The 16,756-nt window shown below is 44.8% G+C and overlaps 1 long non-coding RNA gene and 1 pseudogene across 1 annotated transcript; one reads left to right on the top strand and one right to left on the bottom strand.

Moving 5' to 3' along the window:
• Window positions 1–16,756, top strand: part of LOC133396153 (protein OSCP1-like) — a 112,094-nt pseudogene that overhangs the window by 933 nt on the left and 94,405 nt on the right.
• LOC133396058 (uncharacterized) lies at window positions 12,802–15,875 on the bottom strand. Its single transcript, XR_009767314.1, has 7 exons — window positions 15,795–15,875; window positions 15,345–15,397; window positions 15,140–15,214; window positions 14,923–15,062; window positions 14,730–14,820; window positions 14,559–14,616; window positions 12,802–13,598 (listed from the first exon to the last, which is right to left on the bottom strand). It is a non-coding gene; the product is annotated as an uncharacterized LOC133396058 (long non-coding RNA).

Genomic DNA, 16,756 nt, shown 5'->3' with positions numbered 1-16,756 from the left:
TTAATGCTACTAATTCAACAGCTTGTTCAGCAAATTGCTGACAATCATGCTGCGTGCCTTCATCAGGTAAGGGTATTAGTGTGGCTGGATTTAAGGTTGTGCATTGCTCAACACTCAAATGTGGTTGTGACAGCAAGATGGCTTGTTGCAAGATAAATGTCTTGCAGGTGAGTTAATGGTTGAAATAACACAATTGTGGAACTGCTCTCCACTGCCATCGAGACTGCCACAACTGCTCTGACACAATGCGGTAATGCACACGTCACGCTGTCCAATTTAGTCGAAAAATAATCTATTGGTCTTAGCTTATCACCATATTGTTGTGTAAGTACGGAGGTCATGTAATAGCTTTTACAATCTACCATTTGAATGAATGGTTTATCATAATTTGGAAGGGCCAGCGCCGAACTGGACAACAAATGTTGTTTAAAGTCACAGAAGGACTTTTCTGCCTCTGTATTCCATTGAACAGGTGATGTCATTTTAAGGTTGTCTTCATACATTAATTTTGACAATGGTGCAACAAATTCTGCATAGTTTTGAATCCATGCTCTACAATAATTTGTCAGACCTAAAAATGACATAATCTGTTTCTTCGTCTGTGGTTTAGGGGCTTTTAAGACTATAGCTTTCCTGTCTTCTAATATAGTCCTTCCTCCTACACTTAAATTATGGCCTAGATATTTTACTTGCCTTTTACACAATTGTAATTTATTTTTGCTAACTTTATGTCCCTCTTCTGCTAGATGATGCAGTAAGGCCAATGAATCTTTGATGCATGTCTCTCGATCTGGAGATGCCAGGAGAACATCATCTACATACAGTAAAATTTGGCTCCCTCCTGGGGGAGTAAATTTAGACATGCTTGTTGTCATTACTTGTGAATAAATGGTTGGACTTTCACAGTAACCTTGTAGTAATGTAGTAAATGTATATTTTTTGCCCTCAAATGTGAATGCAAACCAAAATTGACTGTTCTTTTCTACTGGTACAGAAAGAAGGCATTACTTATCTCCACCGCTGTAAACACAGTAGCGTCTGGTCTTAATGAATTTAACAATATGTGTGGATCTGGTACGCATACTGCTGTCTGTATTACTGCAGAATTTACTGCCTGTAAGTCTTGTACCATTCTCCAACCCACTGAAGGTGGGGCCTTTTTTACGGGGGAAAATTATTATTATTATTTTTTCCTCCTTTTTAATGATCACACAAGAGGATTTGTTAAGTTGGGAAGCAGGCTGGCCTAGTCATGCGGTAGTTTGTCCGTATTCTTTCTTTTTTTTTTTTTAGTGCAGTCACGTGCAATGTGACCTTTCTCTCCACAGCACCAACAGCCTGTGTTTTCATAACTGCCTCGGCCTCTGCCATAACTTCCTCTTCCACGGCCTCCGCACCCTATCTTCTTCTTTTTGAGTCCTAACACTCTCTCTGCGTGGAGGGCATGATTAACATATTCCTCCAGAGAGCCAGTTGCTAGGTTTATCCAATGTTTATCTACCCATCTTTTAATGTCCATCCATCCATCCATTTTCTACCGCTTATCCGGGTCGGGTTGCGGGGGCAGTAGCTTTAGCAGGGACGCCCAGACTTCCCTCTCCCCAGCCACTTCATCCAGCTCTTCCGGAGGGATCCCGAGGCGTTCCCAGGCCAGCCGAAGGACCTAGTCTCTCCAGCGTGTCCTGGGTCGTCCCCGGGGTCTCCTCCCGGTGGGACGTGCCCGGAACACCTCACCAGGGAGGCATCCGGGAGGCATCCGAATCAGATCCCCCAGCCACCTCATCTGGCTCCTCTCAATGCGGAGGAGCAGCGGCTCTACTCTGAGATCCTCCCGGATGACCGAGCTTCTCACCCTATCTCTAAGGGAGAGCCCGGACACCCTGCGGAGGAAACTCATTTTGGCCGCTTGTATCCGGGATCTCGTTTTTTCGGTCACGACCCACAGCTCATGACCATAGGTGAGGGTAGGAACGAAGATCGACCGGTAAATTGAGAGCTTCGCCTTTCGGCTTAGCTCCTTCTTTACCACAACGGACCGATACAAAGTCCGCATCACTGCAGACGCTGCACCGATCCGTCTGTCGATCTCCCGTTCCATTCTTCCCTCACTCGTGAACAAGACCCCAAGATACTTGAACTCCTCCACTTGGGGCAGGATCTCATCCCCGACCTGGAGAGGGCATGCCACCCTTTTCCGACTGAGGACCATGGTCTCAGATTTGGAGGTGCTGATTCTCATCCCAGCCGCTTCACACTCGGCTGCGAACTGCTCCAGTGAGAGTTGGAGCTCACGGTTTGATGAAGCCAACAGAACCACATCATCAGCAAAAAGCAGAGATGCAATACTGAGGCCACCAAACCGGACCCCCTCTACGCCTTGGCTGCGCCTAGAAATTCTGTCCATAAAAGTTATGAACAGAATCGGCGACAAAGGGCAGCCTTGGCGGAGTCCAACCCTCACCGGGAACGAGTCTGACTTACTGCTGGATATGCGGACCAAACTCTGACTCCGGTCGTACAGGGACCGAACAGCCCGTATCAGGGGGTTCGGTACCCCATACTCCTGAAGCACCCTCCACAGGACTCCCCGAGGGACACGGTCGAACGCCTTCTCCAAGTCCACAAAACACATGTAGACTGGTTGGGCGAACTCCCATGCACCCTCGAGGACCCTGCCGAGGGTGTAGAGCTGGTCCACTGTTCCACGGCCAGGATGAAAACCACACTGCTCCTCCTGAATCTAAGATTCGACTTCCCGACGGACCCTCCTCTCAGCACCCCTGAATAGACCTTACCAGGGAGGCTGAGCAGTGTGATCCCCCTGTAGTTGGAACACACCCTCCGGTCCCCCTTCTTAAAAAGGGGGACCACCACCCCAGTCTGCCAATCCAGAGGCACTGTCCCCGATGTCCACGCGATGTTGCAGAGGCGTGTCAACCAGGACAGCCCCACAACATCCAGAGCCTTTAGGAACTCCGGGCGAATCTCATCCACCCCCGGGGCCCTGCCACCGAGGAGCTTTTTAACTACCTCGGTGACCTCAAACCCAGAGATAGGAGAGCCCGCCTCAGAGAACCCACACTCTGCTTCCTCATGGGAAGGCGTGTCGGTGGAATTGAGGAGGTCTTCGAAGTATTCTCCCCACCGACTCACAACGTCCCGAGTCGAGGTCAGCAGCACCCCATCCCCACTGTACACAGTGTTGGTGGTGCACTGCTTTCCTCTCCTGAGACGTCGGATGGTGGACCAGAATTTCCTCGAAGCCGTCCGGAAGTCTTTCTCCATGGCCTCACCGAACTCCTCCCATACCCGAGTTTTTGCTTCAGCGACCACCAGAGCTGCATTCCGCTTGGCCAGCCGGTACCCATCAGCTGCCTCAGGAGTCCCACAGGCCAGAAAGGCCCAATAGGACTCCTTCTTCAGCTTGACGGCATCCCTCACCGTTGGTGTCCACCAACGGGTTCGGGGATTGCCGCCACGACAGGCACCGACCACCTTACGGCCACACAGTTCCGGTCGGCCGCCTCAGCAATGGAGGCGTGGAACATGGTCCACTCGGATTCGATGTCCCCAGGTCCCCCCGGAACATGAGCAAAGTTCTGTCGGAGGTGGGAGTTGAAACTCCTTCTGACAGGGGATTCTGCCAGACGTTCCCAGCAGACCCTCACAATACGTTTGGGCCTGCCACGTCGGACCGGCATCTTCCCCCACCATCGGAGCCAACTCACCACCAGGTGGTGATCAGTTGACAGCTCCGCCCCTCTCTTCACCCGAGTGTCCAAGACATGCGGCCGCAAGTCCGATGACACGACCACAAAGTCGATCATCGAACTGCGACCTAGGGTGTCCTGGTGCCAAGTGCACGTGTGGACACCCTTATGCTTGAACATGGTGTTCGTTATGGACAATCCATGACGAGCACAGAAGTCCAATAACAGAACACCGCTCGGGTTCTGATCGGGGGGGCCTTTCCTCCCAATCACGCCCTTCCAAGTCTCACTGTCATTGCCCACGTGAGCATTGAAGTCCCCCAACAGAACAATGGAATCCCCAGCGGGAGCGCTCTCCAGCACCCCCTCCAAGGACTCCAAAAAGGGTGGGTACTCTGAACAGTTGTTTGGTGCATAGGCACAAACAACAGTCAGGACCCGTCCCCCCACCCGAAGGCGGAGGGAGGCTACCCTCTCGTCCACCGGGGTGAACCCCAACGTACAGGCGCCGAGCCGGGGGGCAATAAGTATACCCACACCTGCTCGGCGCCTCTCACCGTGGGCAACTCCAGAGTGGAAGAGAGTCCAACCCCTCTCGAGAGGACTGGTACCAGAGCCCAAGCTGTGTGTGGAGGCGAGTCCGACTATATCTAGTCGGAACTTCTAGACCTCACACACCAGCTCGGGCTCCTTCCCTGCCAGAGAGGTGACATTCCACGTCCCTAGAGCCAGCTTCTGTAGCCGGGGATCGGATCGCCAAGGTCCCTGCCTTCGGCCACCGCCCAGCTCACACTGCACCCGACCCCTATGGCCCCTCCCACAGGTGGTGAGCCCATGGGAAGGGGGACCCACGTTACCCTTTCGGGCTGTGCCCGGCCGGGCCCCATGGGTGCAGGCCCGGCCACCAGGTGCTCGCCTTCGAGCCCCACCACCAGGCCTGGCTCCAGTGGGGGGCCCCGGTGACCCGCGTCCGGGCAAGGGAAAACGAAGTCCATTGTTTGTCGTCATCATTAGGGGTCTTTGAGCCGTGCTTTGTCTGGTCCCTCACCTAGGACCTGTTTGTCATGGGTGACCCTGCCAGGGGCATAAAGCCCCAGACAACTTAGCTCCTAGGATCACTGGGACACACAAACCCCTCCACCACGACAAGGCTCAAGGAGCTCAAGGAGGGGATCTTTTAATGTGTTCTTTCGAATTCGCATGTAATGCATTTTTTAACTGTTGTTGATAAGGGCCCTGAGGATTGGCATCCTCATTCAAGCCGCTGTTTGCTTAAAAAACAAATGGTCATTCTAACCCTATTTGCTTCAAAAGGTTCTTTGTCTTTTTGTTTCACCCTACTAATTTCCGTATAATTCGCCCTTTTGCGGAAACTGGCTGTGGTTCTTTCTATTAAAGCCCTAACTCGATGTTGTAATTCTGTCATTATGTGGCATTACAACACCATGGTGTTCTAAGTCCTTCTTTTTCTTACTTAATTTTTCTCTTTTGGATGCCATATTTAGCCAGAAGAATAAGTCATCATATCCCTCTTTTGCTATTTTTGATATATTATTTTTGTGTCGACTTTTTATTTCGTCTCGAAGTTGAACCAATTTTTGCGAATTTAGCTGGCCAGCGAAACCGTATTTGGTTATCCACGTGTTTAAATGTTTTATTTTGGAAGGGTTTTGGAGTTGAACATATTTCCAGTCTTTACACGTTAAGCGTTCTTTTGGATCCGTTTTACTGTTATTTTTTCCCATTTTGTGAATTTGGAAGTCAGTTTATTTGCACTTAGAGTGACCTAAATACTAACTTTATTCAAAATGACAGGGTGACAATGAACGTCTGGGTTTTGGTAATCCTCAAACTTCTACCCAACACGGGGCGGAGGATTCTTGCATCTGTTTCCAAACCCAGTTGTCACTTACAATCCTGTCTTATACATTCATATTTTTACACATTCACACGATACTAGTAACGGTTTTACAAACACACGGAAACACGGAATTTAAGTACGTACAGGAATTTCTCAGACTCCACCGTCCCTCTTTTACTTGCCAGTGACTAGTATTACACAAGGTTTATTATTGCGCAGACTTCTTTGTTGCACAATTCCTTTTTTTTTTTTTTTTTTAATTTAACTCACCAATGTCGTCTTCAATCCTGTGGATTGTCGTCAACCTTCAGATCCCAGTTGATATCTCGCCCAACACCTATAAAATAGACACAAAAGGAATGAAGACGCTGGTTTCTTTTGCTCATGAGGAGGACGTGTGGGAGATTGTCAGTTACAGTCTCCTATCACGCTCTAAACAATCTCCCCCGTTGCTCCTGTATTTATTTGAAATAGGGAGGTATCTAAGTTACAAGACATAACATACTAAGTTACAAGACATAACATTCTCAGGGGAGGGTTTCAAGGTGAAGACATGAGACCAACACCCGGCCACATCCTTGGTCAAGGCGCCCTTCTCTGACGATTCCCGCTGAGTCATCTTCCAGAAGGCGAGACATCTTCCTTTCCACCACGGTCAGCAAGCAACCATCAAAATCGTCCATAATACTAATGCAAGCTAAGCAAATAAATGATAACTTCTACAATTTATTTAACATTGGTACAACACACATTTTCACAGAAACTGATATAGGATGTGACAGTGTCCGTATATTCATCCAGGCTGCCAGCTGAATTTTCAAAGACACTCCAGTCTGTACAGTCACGACAGCTTTGAAGTTCCATCTTTGCTTCATTGGTCCACTTTTTCACTGTTTTCACTGTAGCCTTCGCGCATTTAAGTTCTTGCCTGTACGTCGGTATTAAGTGAATTAAGCAGTGATCAGACGAGTCCAGGGCTGCACGAGGTATAGCATGGTATGCGTTTTTTAGCGTAGTATAGCAGTGGCCTAAAATTTTATTTTCCCTGGTCGGACAGTCGATGTGCTGCTTTGTATTTAGGGATTTGTGGTTGAGTTTAGCTTTGTTAAAGTCCCCGAGAATAATGAGGGGTGAGTCCGGGTGTTTCTTTTCAATTTCGTTGACTTGTTCGGCGAGCGTTACCAGTGCGGCGTTCATGTTAGCTTGAGGCGGGATATAGGCGCCAGCGAGAATGAAGGATGCGAACTCAGGCGGCGAGTAGAATGGCTTACAGTTCAAAAACAGCGACTCCAAATGCGGGCTGCAGTGTGTGCTGAGCTCTGTGACGTCCGTACACCATTTTTCGTTGATATAGAAGCATATCCCGCCCCCTTTTGTTTTTCCTGATAACTTCGCGATGCGGTCTGCTCGGTGAAGATGGAAATCTGGAACAATGACGGCGTCATAGGGTACAGCCTCACAAACCCAAGTCTCCGTTAAGCACATGGTGGCGGAACATCAGAAGTCTTTACTAGTCTTTAACAGAAGATGAAGCTCGTCTATTTCGTTGGGTAGGGAGCGTACATTCGCGAGGTGGATCGACGGGAACGCCAATCTGTAACCTCTCTTGCGGAGTTTCACCTGGATGCCGGCTCGCTTCCCTCTGTGGCGTCGCCTGCGCCTCAATGCACCGAAAACCGCGGACGCCGCTGCGGTGAGTAACTCGGGGAAAAAACTGAGCGATTTGCGAAAGTTGGTGAAAGAAAGTCCGGAGTAGCCTCCTTGATGGTTAGCAAGTCTCCCCTTGTGTAAGTCAGTCGTGTAATGTCTCCAAAGACGAACGAAAAACACAAAAACAAAAACAATAATAGAGAGCGCGTGAATGAGGCGACCACACTTGTAGGCGCCATCTTGCTTCATCTCATACGATCATATCGACACCATCAGGGAATTTGTGAAAGACTGTTGTGAACAATGTGGATGAAACTCATAAGAAGATCATTGAGGTAGACCTGAGCCAGTCTGTTCAGAATTCAGTGGACCCCGTTATAAAGATATGGTCACAATATGTTCACAGTAGCTGAAAACCCACAATCTTGTGAGACCTTATAAAACAAATGATTTAAAGATATTTTAATTGATTAAAACACACTTTTTCAAGTATTCCTTAGCACCTGTTCTCACGCTCTCACTCGCACTGTTGTCCAAATAAGTGGCAAAGTGTGCTTGTTTCATGCTGTTTATTTTGTCACTCCCAGTTAAAGTTTACTGTAAAACTGAAGCATAAAACAAAAGAATTAAACACCAAAATGTTCGACCAAACCATATAGTTTCACTTAACATATAATATGACATGCCATAGATGGGCCAACGGACATGACTTGGCTTTATGGTATCATAAACCTGAAAACAACTGCTACTTGAACAGACACAGAGCAGCAATACATACAAACAGAGCATGTAGTAGATTATTACAGGCTTATACAATATTATCTCTACTTTCTGACAACCATGACTATTACTGGCTTTGTTGGCGACCTTCTCTGCCTCTATCGCTATCCGTGTACTTACACCGAAGTAGTGCAACTCAAAATTTGGACTTGCCTGTACACAGTGAACCCACGCATATTTGACATTCACCTAATTCACCGATTTACGGACTATATTTGAAACCTATCCTTTGTTACTCAATGAAAAATGTATTTTTTGTGCTCCAGCCAAAGCAATGAAAGTATTACTTTGGCACCATCTTGTGGCATCTTGGTGCCAATGAACTAAGGTGGAAGCAAATTGAGGAGCTTTATTTAGACAAATGTAGTGCTTTGCCACCATCTTGTGGCCTCTTGGTGCCAAGGAGCAACGTGGAAGTGAGTTGAGGAGTTTCATTGAGACAAATGTAGTACTTTGCTGCCATCTTGAGTGACATATAGGCAATTATAAACTGCCATTTTACAGTATGTAACATTTATGACATATTTCTTTTAATTGTAGGTATACTCGTCTATGACTTTGTGAATTCCAGCTTCTCCGACAAACGCTGCTCACATTCTTGCAGGACTCGCACATCCGCGTGCGTTCCTTGCTATCTAAGTGAACACTGATTTCAGCTGAAAGAAAAACACTGCGTCTTTTCAGGTGTCCATTTTCCTCAAAAACAAAATCCAAAATCCCAACGGGAGTTTCGCCCTGTCAACCTCAGGCCCAGTGCCTCATGGAATGGATGTTCCTGGGATAATTCGGTGAGAGTGTATTGTTTTACGGAAGAATTTGGACTGTTTATCCGAAATGACCGTCATTTCTGTCGTGAACATGTCTGCACCTAATACCATGTTTTATTTACATTTTTACACATTTTTGACACTACATGTGTGGATAACACTCTTGTTTTGGTGTGTTTCTTCCAAATAAAAGGTACAGTGTAAATATGGGAGGGGAATCATCCAAAGTTCACTCAGTGAAGGTCACAGTAAAACTCTACACATGTTATTGTCATGGTCTGTGTTTTGGTTTGGGTTGTGTTTAGTTTTGTTCCATGTTTTCCTGTGTTCCATGTTTGTCGTGTGCTCATTAAGTTGTTGTGTCCACCTGTTCTCGTCTGCTTTGTGTCGACCAATCAGCTCTCTCCAGCCACTCATGTCTTGTCCAGGTGTTCCTCGTTGTCTCGTCTATCTGTTTGTATTTAGTTCCCTGGTTTCTTTCAGTTCTTGTCGGTTCATTGTCGTTGTCACGTCTCTGCCATGTCATAGTCGTCAGTTGTCTTTATCATTGTGGTATGTCATTGTCAGGTGTCATTTTCCGTTTCTATTCCACGTCTTACTCACAGGTCATAGTTTGTTTCCAGTTTTAGATATTCGAGTGTTTCTTTGTTACTTTGATTTGATTGGTATCTGTTGTGGGACTTTGTTCAGTTTTCCCTTTTCTAAGATTAAATATTATTTTGAGACTCCCGCACTCCTGCCTTGCCTCCCTGCTTCCCTGCAATTGGGTCCACCTTGTTCTTACCTTGCTTTACTCGCCCTCGCCTTAACCACGTACGTGACAGTTATGTCATCTTCAGTGCATCAGGTATGTCAAATGTTATAACCGTGAAACGATATAAATGTAAATTCACGGTAACGGTACGCCAAAAATCACAATTTAGTACGTAGCTTGGTGTTAAGTTCACAGGTCAGTTTACATTGGGTATAGCAAGGGAACAAAATGCAAAATAAACTGCTGACACTGAAGATGAAACATCTTAAATCTTTTCTGTTGAGGAATATGCAACATCAACTGCTAGCCCATGTGCAAAAATGGTTTATTGAAATGGTAACGAAGATAAAGTTATTAAACTTAAAGTATGTTTCACCAGAAAACCAGCAGCGTTCGCCTTTATTTGTGCCCCTTGTTCCAATCTGAAATTGGTGTTTCATGTTTGTGTATCTCTTACACGTAAACATGCCCACACAGGGAAAGACCTCTTCGATTGAAATTCAGCTAAGATTGTTTTCCCACCCCTCCTATGTACTCTATACATATGCTCCTCACAGAAAAATTTAGGGATTTTTGGTGTTCAGAATTAACCTAATATGTGATAGTGGTTCCTGAACTTTTTACACCAAGTACCACCTTGAAAAAAAAACATAACAAAAACAAAACTTAGCTCTCCCAGTACCGCTATAATGACCGACATTAAAACATGTCGTAGGTCTGAGTGTTCATTAAACACGAGACAGTTTTTTTCCCATTAAAAAGTATATTTTAAATTATAAGCCATTGCAACATTATGCAGTTTGAACATTGACAAATATAGAAATATCCGCTACGTTCACATCTCCGACCACATGGACATCATGATGACGATACATGGTCAACTGGCGAAGATCCACCGTGTCCGCAACTTCGGCAAAGAGGGAGGATGCAGAAAGGAGTTTGCCAAGAAAACAAACTGATTAAACTCTGTCCCGACAACATGGAGCTATGGAACAATTCTTTTTTTTTTTTCTTTTTTAAACATGTGATCTAGTACATCACGTATTGATTTCTGAGTTGTACAAGGTTTATGTCTTGTTTTGCCTTTGTTAAAATGTTGAGAATAAAGCCTGACTAATAATGGAGCCCAATCTTTTTGTTTTACTCAAATGATTGATTTTCTTTCCATCTTAAATGAGTTCATGGATAACAAATTATTCCTGTTTAGTTTAAAAGTCCAGAAAAATAAATTTTAAAGATACTGTATTTATTACTATACTGTATATACTTTTCTTTTCGGCTTGTCCCTTTAGGGGTCGCCACAGCGCGTCATCCTTTTCCATGTACGCCTATCTCCTGCATTCTCCTCTCCAACACCAACTGCCCTCATGTCTTCCCTTACGACGTCCATCAACCTTCTTTGGTGTTCCTCTCGCTCTCTTGCCTAGCAGCTCCGTCCTCATCATCCTTCTACCAATATACTCACTATTTCTCCTCTGGACGTGTCCAAACCATCGAAGTCTGCTCTCTCTAACTTTGTCTCGAAAACATCGAACCTCGGCCGTCCCTCTGATGAGTTCATTTCTAATTTTATCCAAGCTGGTCACTTCGAGAGCGAACCTCAACATCTTCATTTCCGCCACCTCCAACTCTGCTTCCTGTTGTCTCTTCAGTGCCACTGTCTCTAATCCGTCCATCATGGCTGGCCTCACCACTGTTTTATAAACTTTGCCCTTCATCCTAGCAGAGACTCTTCTGTCACATAACACACCTGACACCTTCCTCCACCCGTTCCAACCTGCTTGGACCCGTTTCTTCCCTTCCTGAGCACACTCACCATTGCTCTGGACGGTTGATCCCAAGTATTTAAAGTCCTCCACCCTTGCTATCTCTTCTCCCTGTAGCCTCACTCTTCCCCCACCACCCCTCTCATTCATGCACATATATTCTGTTTTACTTCGGCTAATCTTCATTCCAGTGCATGCCTCCATCTTTCTAACTGTTCCTCCAGCTGATCCCTGCTTTCACTGCAGATCACAATGTCATCTGCAAACATCATGGTCCACGGGGATTCCAGTCTAACCTCATCTGTCAGCCTATCCATCACCACTGAAAACAGGAAGGGGCTCAGGGCTGATCCCTGATGCTGTCCCACCTCCACCTTAAATTCGTCTGTCACACCTACAGCACACCCCACCGCTGTTCTGCTGCCCTCGTACATGTCCTGTATTATTCTAACATACTTCTCTGCCACTCCAGACCTCCGCAATCAGTACCACAGTTCCTCTCTGGGTACTCTGTCATAGGCTTTCTCTACATCTACAAAGACACCATGTAGCTCCTTCTGACCTTCTCTGTACTTTTCCATCAACATCCTCAAGGCAAATAATGCATCTGTGGTACTCTTTCTAGGCATGAAACCATACTGTTGCTCGCAAATACTCACTTCTGTCCTGAGTCAAGCCTCCACTACTCTTTCCCATAACTTGATTGTGTGGCTCATCAACTTTATTCCTCTATAGTTCCCACAGCTCTGCACATCACCCTTGTTCTTAAAAATGGGCACCAGCACACTTTTCCTCCATTCCTCAGGCCTCTTCTCACGCGCAATCCAGTTCTCAATTCACCGGGTACCAAGTGTTCATCAAAATACTCACACGATGAGACGTTCTTTCAGGAGGCAGAAGGCGCTGTCACCACCACCTGGCCGCTCTGCTTGGAACGCGTAGCGTCACTTCCCCGTGAAGGTCTCGCCATGCAGGTGGATACCTTGTGTCCCGGTTGGCCGCAGTCCAGACAGTTGCTGAATCAACCTCACCAGACTCAATCAAACCCACACTCCTATTAACATCTACCACATGCTTAGAAACAATTCTATCCTCTTAAATACATTTGAAACTCTTAAAAATATAGAAAGGCACAGCAGTACTGCACACTAGGTGAATTGTATTCCTTGTAATATGTGTTTTAACACATTTTTATTCCTTCATAGTCTTTCATGTTTTCGGATAGTATTCGTCCTAAGCCCGCTGCCCCCAACCAATTCCCCCTCTCTTACAAAGAACCTCACGTTTTTGTAAAGGCAGAATTTTTGGTGCCACGTAGTTGGCTTTGGCCAGATTTGTATCAAATAAAAATACTGAGACATACTTACTGGTTAAACTGGTGGCTGCACTGCCCCGCTTTCGCTTTTGTAATCAAACCGTAGTGAGTGTAGCAGACACAGTTTTCCGGGTTTGATTAAGTGATGTTCAAGTGATGTAAGCGAATCACAATTTATGAAACCAGTCTTTTATTGTTTTTATACAATGATTATTTTGTGTGTCTTTTTTTTTTACAAATTATTGAACAATCTAAAGTGCTGATGGTGTGTTCTCTTTGACATGCAATGTTAAAGGTTCAACAAACAGGCCTTTTTTGGGTGTGGAGGTGAAAAGTGATGCTTTTGACATCTGCGATATGCAATACTGGTCACGGAACGAATGGAATTCCTGAGTCCAAATTGTTTGTTATTTCAGAACTGTGCTTTAAACTGGTAGCCGTTTGCATTCATCAGCAGCAGCTCTCAGTTTCAAAAATGGTGGTGAGCCCGAAATGAAAGCATGAAACATGTGAGCTGAAACCTTTGAATTCTGTACGTTCTATATAATGGGGATTACTGTAGTTTGGACAGGAGAAGCGCTATTTTATTTTGATGCTGTTTTTGGGTGGCTGGAACGGGAATTTCAATGGAAAAAGAGGACTTGAGATACGAGAGTTTTGAGGGAGCGTGTTACGACATGTTAAAAAAGGAATTGCTTTAATGGCAGTGGCGGCTGGGGAAGTTCGTCCGAGACGTCCACGGGTCATCTCTTATGATTTAGGCTGGATTTACCCTGCACGGCTCAAGTGAGACAATTTAAGATTTGTTTCTCGCAATTGGATTTTGCGTCATGGCACCGTAAAGACAAATGAAGACAGGAGCTTGAGTGTCAGGACGCTTTCCCCAAAGTTGACCACCAAATCTCTCAGGCCGCCAGACGCTGGCCGCAGGTTGCATCAGGTCTTCTGCTGGGGAAAGTTGTCTTCAATTGCACCACAAGTCGTTTCGTGCGCTTCTGCTGACAAATGTGTCGTGTTGATCATTCGAACTGCAAGTCACAATGTGCCTCACGTGTGAAAAGTCATCACCCCGATACCACTAATTACTTTGCAGAATGACAAACATGATTTTTGGCAGGGAAAAAAACAAGGTCCTATTGTTGGTAATACATTGTTTTCACGGATAACACAAGTTTGAGGGAACACACACAGAATAGAATAGAATTAATAAAATACATTCGTAAAAACATTCATCGAGAGGAAAAAAAGCAAAAACTAAGCAATTCGTAGAACATGTATATAGATTTATTAAAACATTTGCAATATATTTAAAGTGTATGCTCCGCCGCCTCCAGTGCTTGGAAACAGAGGTAGTAACTGTAAGTAGTCGTCAAGAATTTGGTACACAATCTAAAGATTTCAGTCCACTTTTCAGTTGAAATTATGGACAGAAGTACCAAGGAATATTGGGGCCATAATGAAAATTGAAGCTGCTGTGATCATATAATACTGTGTACAACTGCACTGCATCTTACTGACAGATGTTTCTAATATTGTGGCGACCCCATTTACCGGTAGATAGATGGACAGGAGCAAAATATTCTATATATATTATACATCTCCACAATCTCAAAACATGGAAGACATTTTCTATGCAATTATATTTAATTGAATTTGTTTTATTAGGAAATAAAGTCAGAAGGCCAATTCTGACCTAAAATCATTTCAAGTGTTCATAATCTCATTTCTTGGTGGTCAATTTTGGCTTTTCATCTGTTTTGATATAATTCAATAAAAAGAAAAACGACAGAATTTTAACATTGAATTTCACTCTTTCAATGGAACTACTGAAATGAAATACTAATTCACTGAGATGCACCTCTACATTATTTTTGTAAAGGCAGAATTTCAGAGCCACGTAGTAGGCTTTGGGCAGATTTATAGGAACTAAAAATATTTAGATATACTGTACTTACCGGTCAGATGATTTACGCTGGTGGCTGCACTGCCCCCCTTTCTCTTTTGCTTTTTTCCCTAAACAAAAATAAAACAAAAAGCATGGAGTCATCGTACACAAAAGCATTTGAGAAATTATTCTTGACTGTTGTTGCTCCACTGTACAATAACTAAATGACTCTGGGACTCACGTAGTTGTCTCTGTAGGTCCAGTCCGGGTACCTGGTGGTGCTCAGATTCTTGGAAGTATCTGAGCTGCTCAGCCGGCGTCAGCGACTTCCACTGTGGACATCACCAAAGTGTCAGCGCACACATGCAGAACAACACCAGACAAGCGACGAGGACGTGTTTGTCGCAAACAAAACTCATCATTTGCCCCAGGACCTTGTTGACAGCGGCGCTGTCTTGTCATGGCGCAGCTGCCTTCACAAAAGGCCGCTGCTCCTTCATGAAAATCTGGAATGCGTTCGGGGTTTTTTTGACGTAAGGCGCGGTACGTGTCAGCACATTTCCTCCACTTTGTGCTAATGGGAAAACAAAGCATCAGCATGTCGCCTGTGTGTGCATGTGCCGGGAAAGACATTTTACAGAGAATACTTACTTTGAATTCGCTGGCAAAGGTCGCGGAGGATGGCGAACTGGGCCCAAGACCAGCTCGGAAAAGGTCTGTCTTAATCTACAAACAAGTCAAAACATGCGTGTTGAACAACAGGAAGTGTGCGAAGATGCAAACATTCAAGGATTCATACACATTTGACACATTATAAGGCACAAACAAGTTGGATACAGTTGTGTGTGTTACTTACATCACTCCAACAGGAAGGAGGCTGATGCTCACCACCGACGGCGCACCGCCGACCTGCAAAAAAAAAAAATAATTTACGTACTTTTTATAACTACTCAGTTGTAACAAGTAACGAAAATTCCTCAACAGCAGAATAAGAAGCACCATAAAACATGATTTAAGATAGGAAAATATTGTATCCCCAATGAGCAAATGCCGGTGTAACAGGAGCACACAGTACATTATTTATCAAATAATAAAAATACATATTCAGAAACTAAGCTTTATATAATGACTTTCTTAAACCTAAGGAGCTTGCGACCCACAACCCCCTCCCACCCCAGAGAAAAAACACGGGCACTTGTGTCTATCGATTAAGGTGAATTATTACAGTATGGAATCACAATATTTGCTGCATGTTCCAAAAATTTCAATGTACGCATTTGAGATTTATGTATGAATCGTCTCCTACCTGCTCTCGTTGGTTCAGCATCTTTTCCGAGTCCGCGCTCACCACTTCCAAATGGTTTCCAACCGTCAGTCATCCATCATGACACTCGGAATGGGCTTTGCTTGTTCACTTATGTTCATTTATGTCCTTCCCATTATTAGGACCGCCCTAAAATAAGTCAACCCGCCAATCACACGGCTAAGACTGGGGTGCTCTTTGTGACGTCACGTGTCAAGTTCAAAGAGCGGTAATGGCTAAGCTAACGAGCGAGCTAGCTAACGGACGGCCAATTTGACCGACATTTTGTCCATTACACCCCGAGGAAAATAATAAAATCGCCTCTTTTGACCTTCAGAGACCATCACAATATGGTGAGTCTTCTCGAACGGGCTCGCAATATAGCCGCCATTTTAAGAGCCACAACGTTCAAAACAACAGTCAAAGCGATTTTAGCTTGGAAAAAAAGACAAATATATCCATGACACTCCGTTAATGTCCTGTTATGGGTGGTCGTTTTTGCCAGACACAACACAAATTGGTTCAATTCATCTAACAGCGGTCATACATTCAGACATATTGTGAAATTGAAACAAATGGCGGTACATTTGATTAAGTATACGCAGAGGTGGCGAGAGAAGCCAAATACTGTACTCAAGTCAGAATAATGTGACTCGAAAAAATACAATCCATCAGGTTAAATATAAGCACAAATCAGCAAAATGACTAAATGATGTTGTATCTATTTCAATTTTATTTGACGTTCATGCTCTGATTAAAAAAAACATTTTGAAGTTCCTCACTACTTACTCACTAGGTGTTTTTTCACAGAGTACTTTCTTAGTCTTACTCAAGTAATTATTTGGAGGACTACTTTTTACTTAGACGAGTCACATTATTCTGACTTGAATACAGTATTTGGCTTCTCTCGCCACCTCTGCGTATACTTAATCAGTCACTCTGATTAATTTTTGGTGTGGTTTGTA

Source organism: Phycodurus eques, chromosome 20 (genome assembly GCF_024500275.1).
Source record: "Phycodurus eques isolate BA_2022a chromosome 20, UOR_Pequ_1.1, whole genome shotgun sequence".
In the NCBI taxonomy this organism is placed as follows: Eukaryota; Metazoa; Chordata; class Actinopteri; order Syngnathiformes; family Syngnathidae; genus Phycodurus; species Phycodurus eques.
This window is presented reverse-complemented; position numbering and strand designations above follow the sequence as displayed.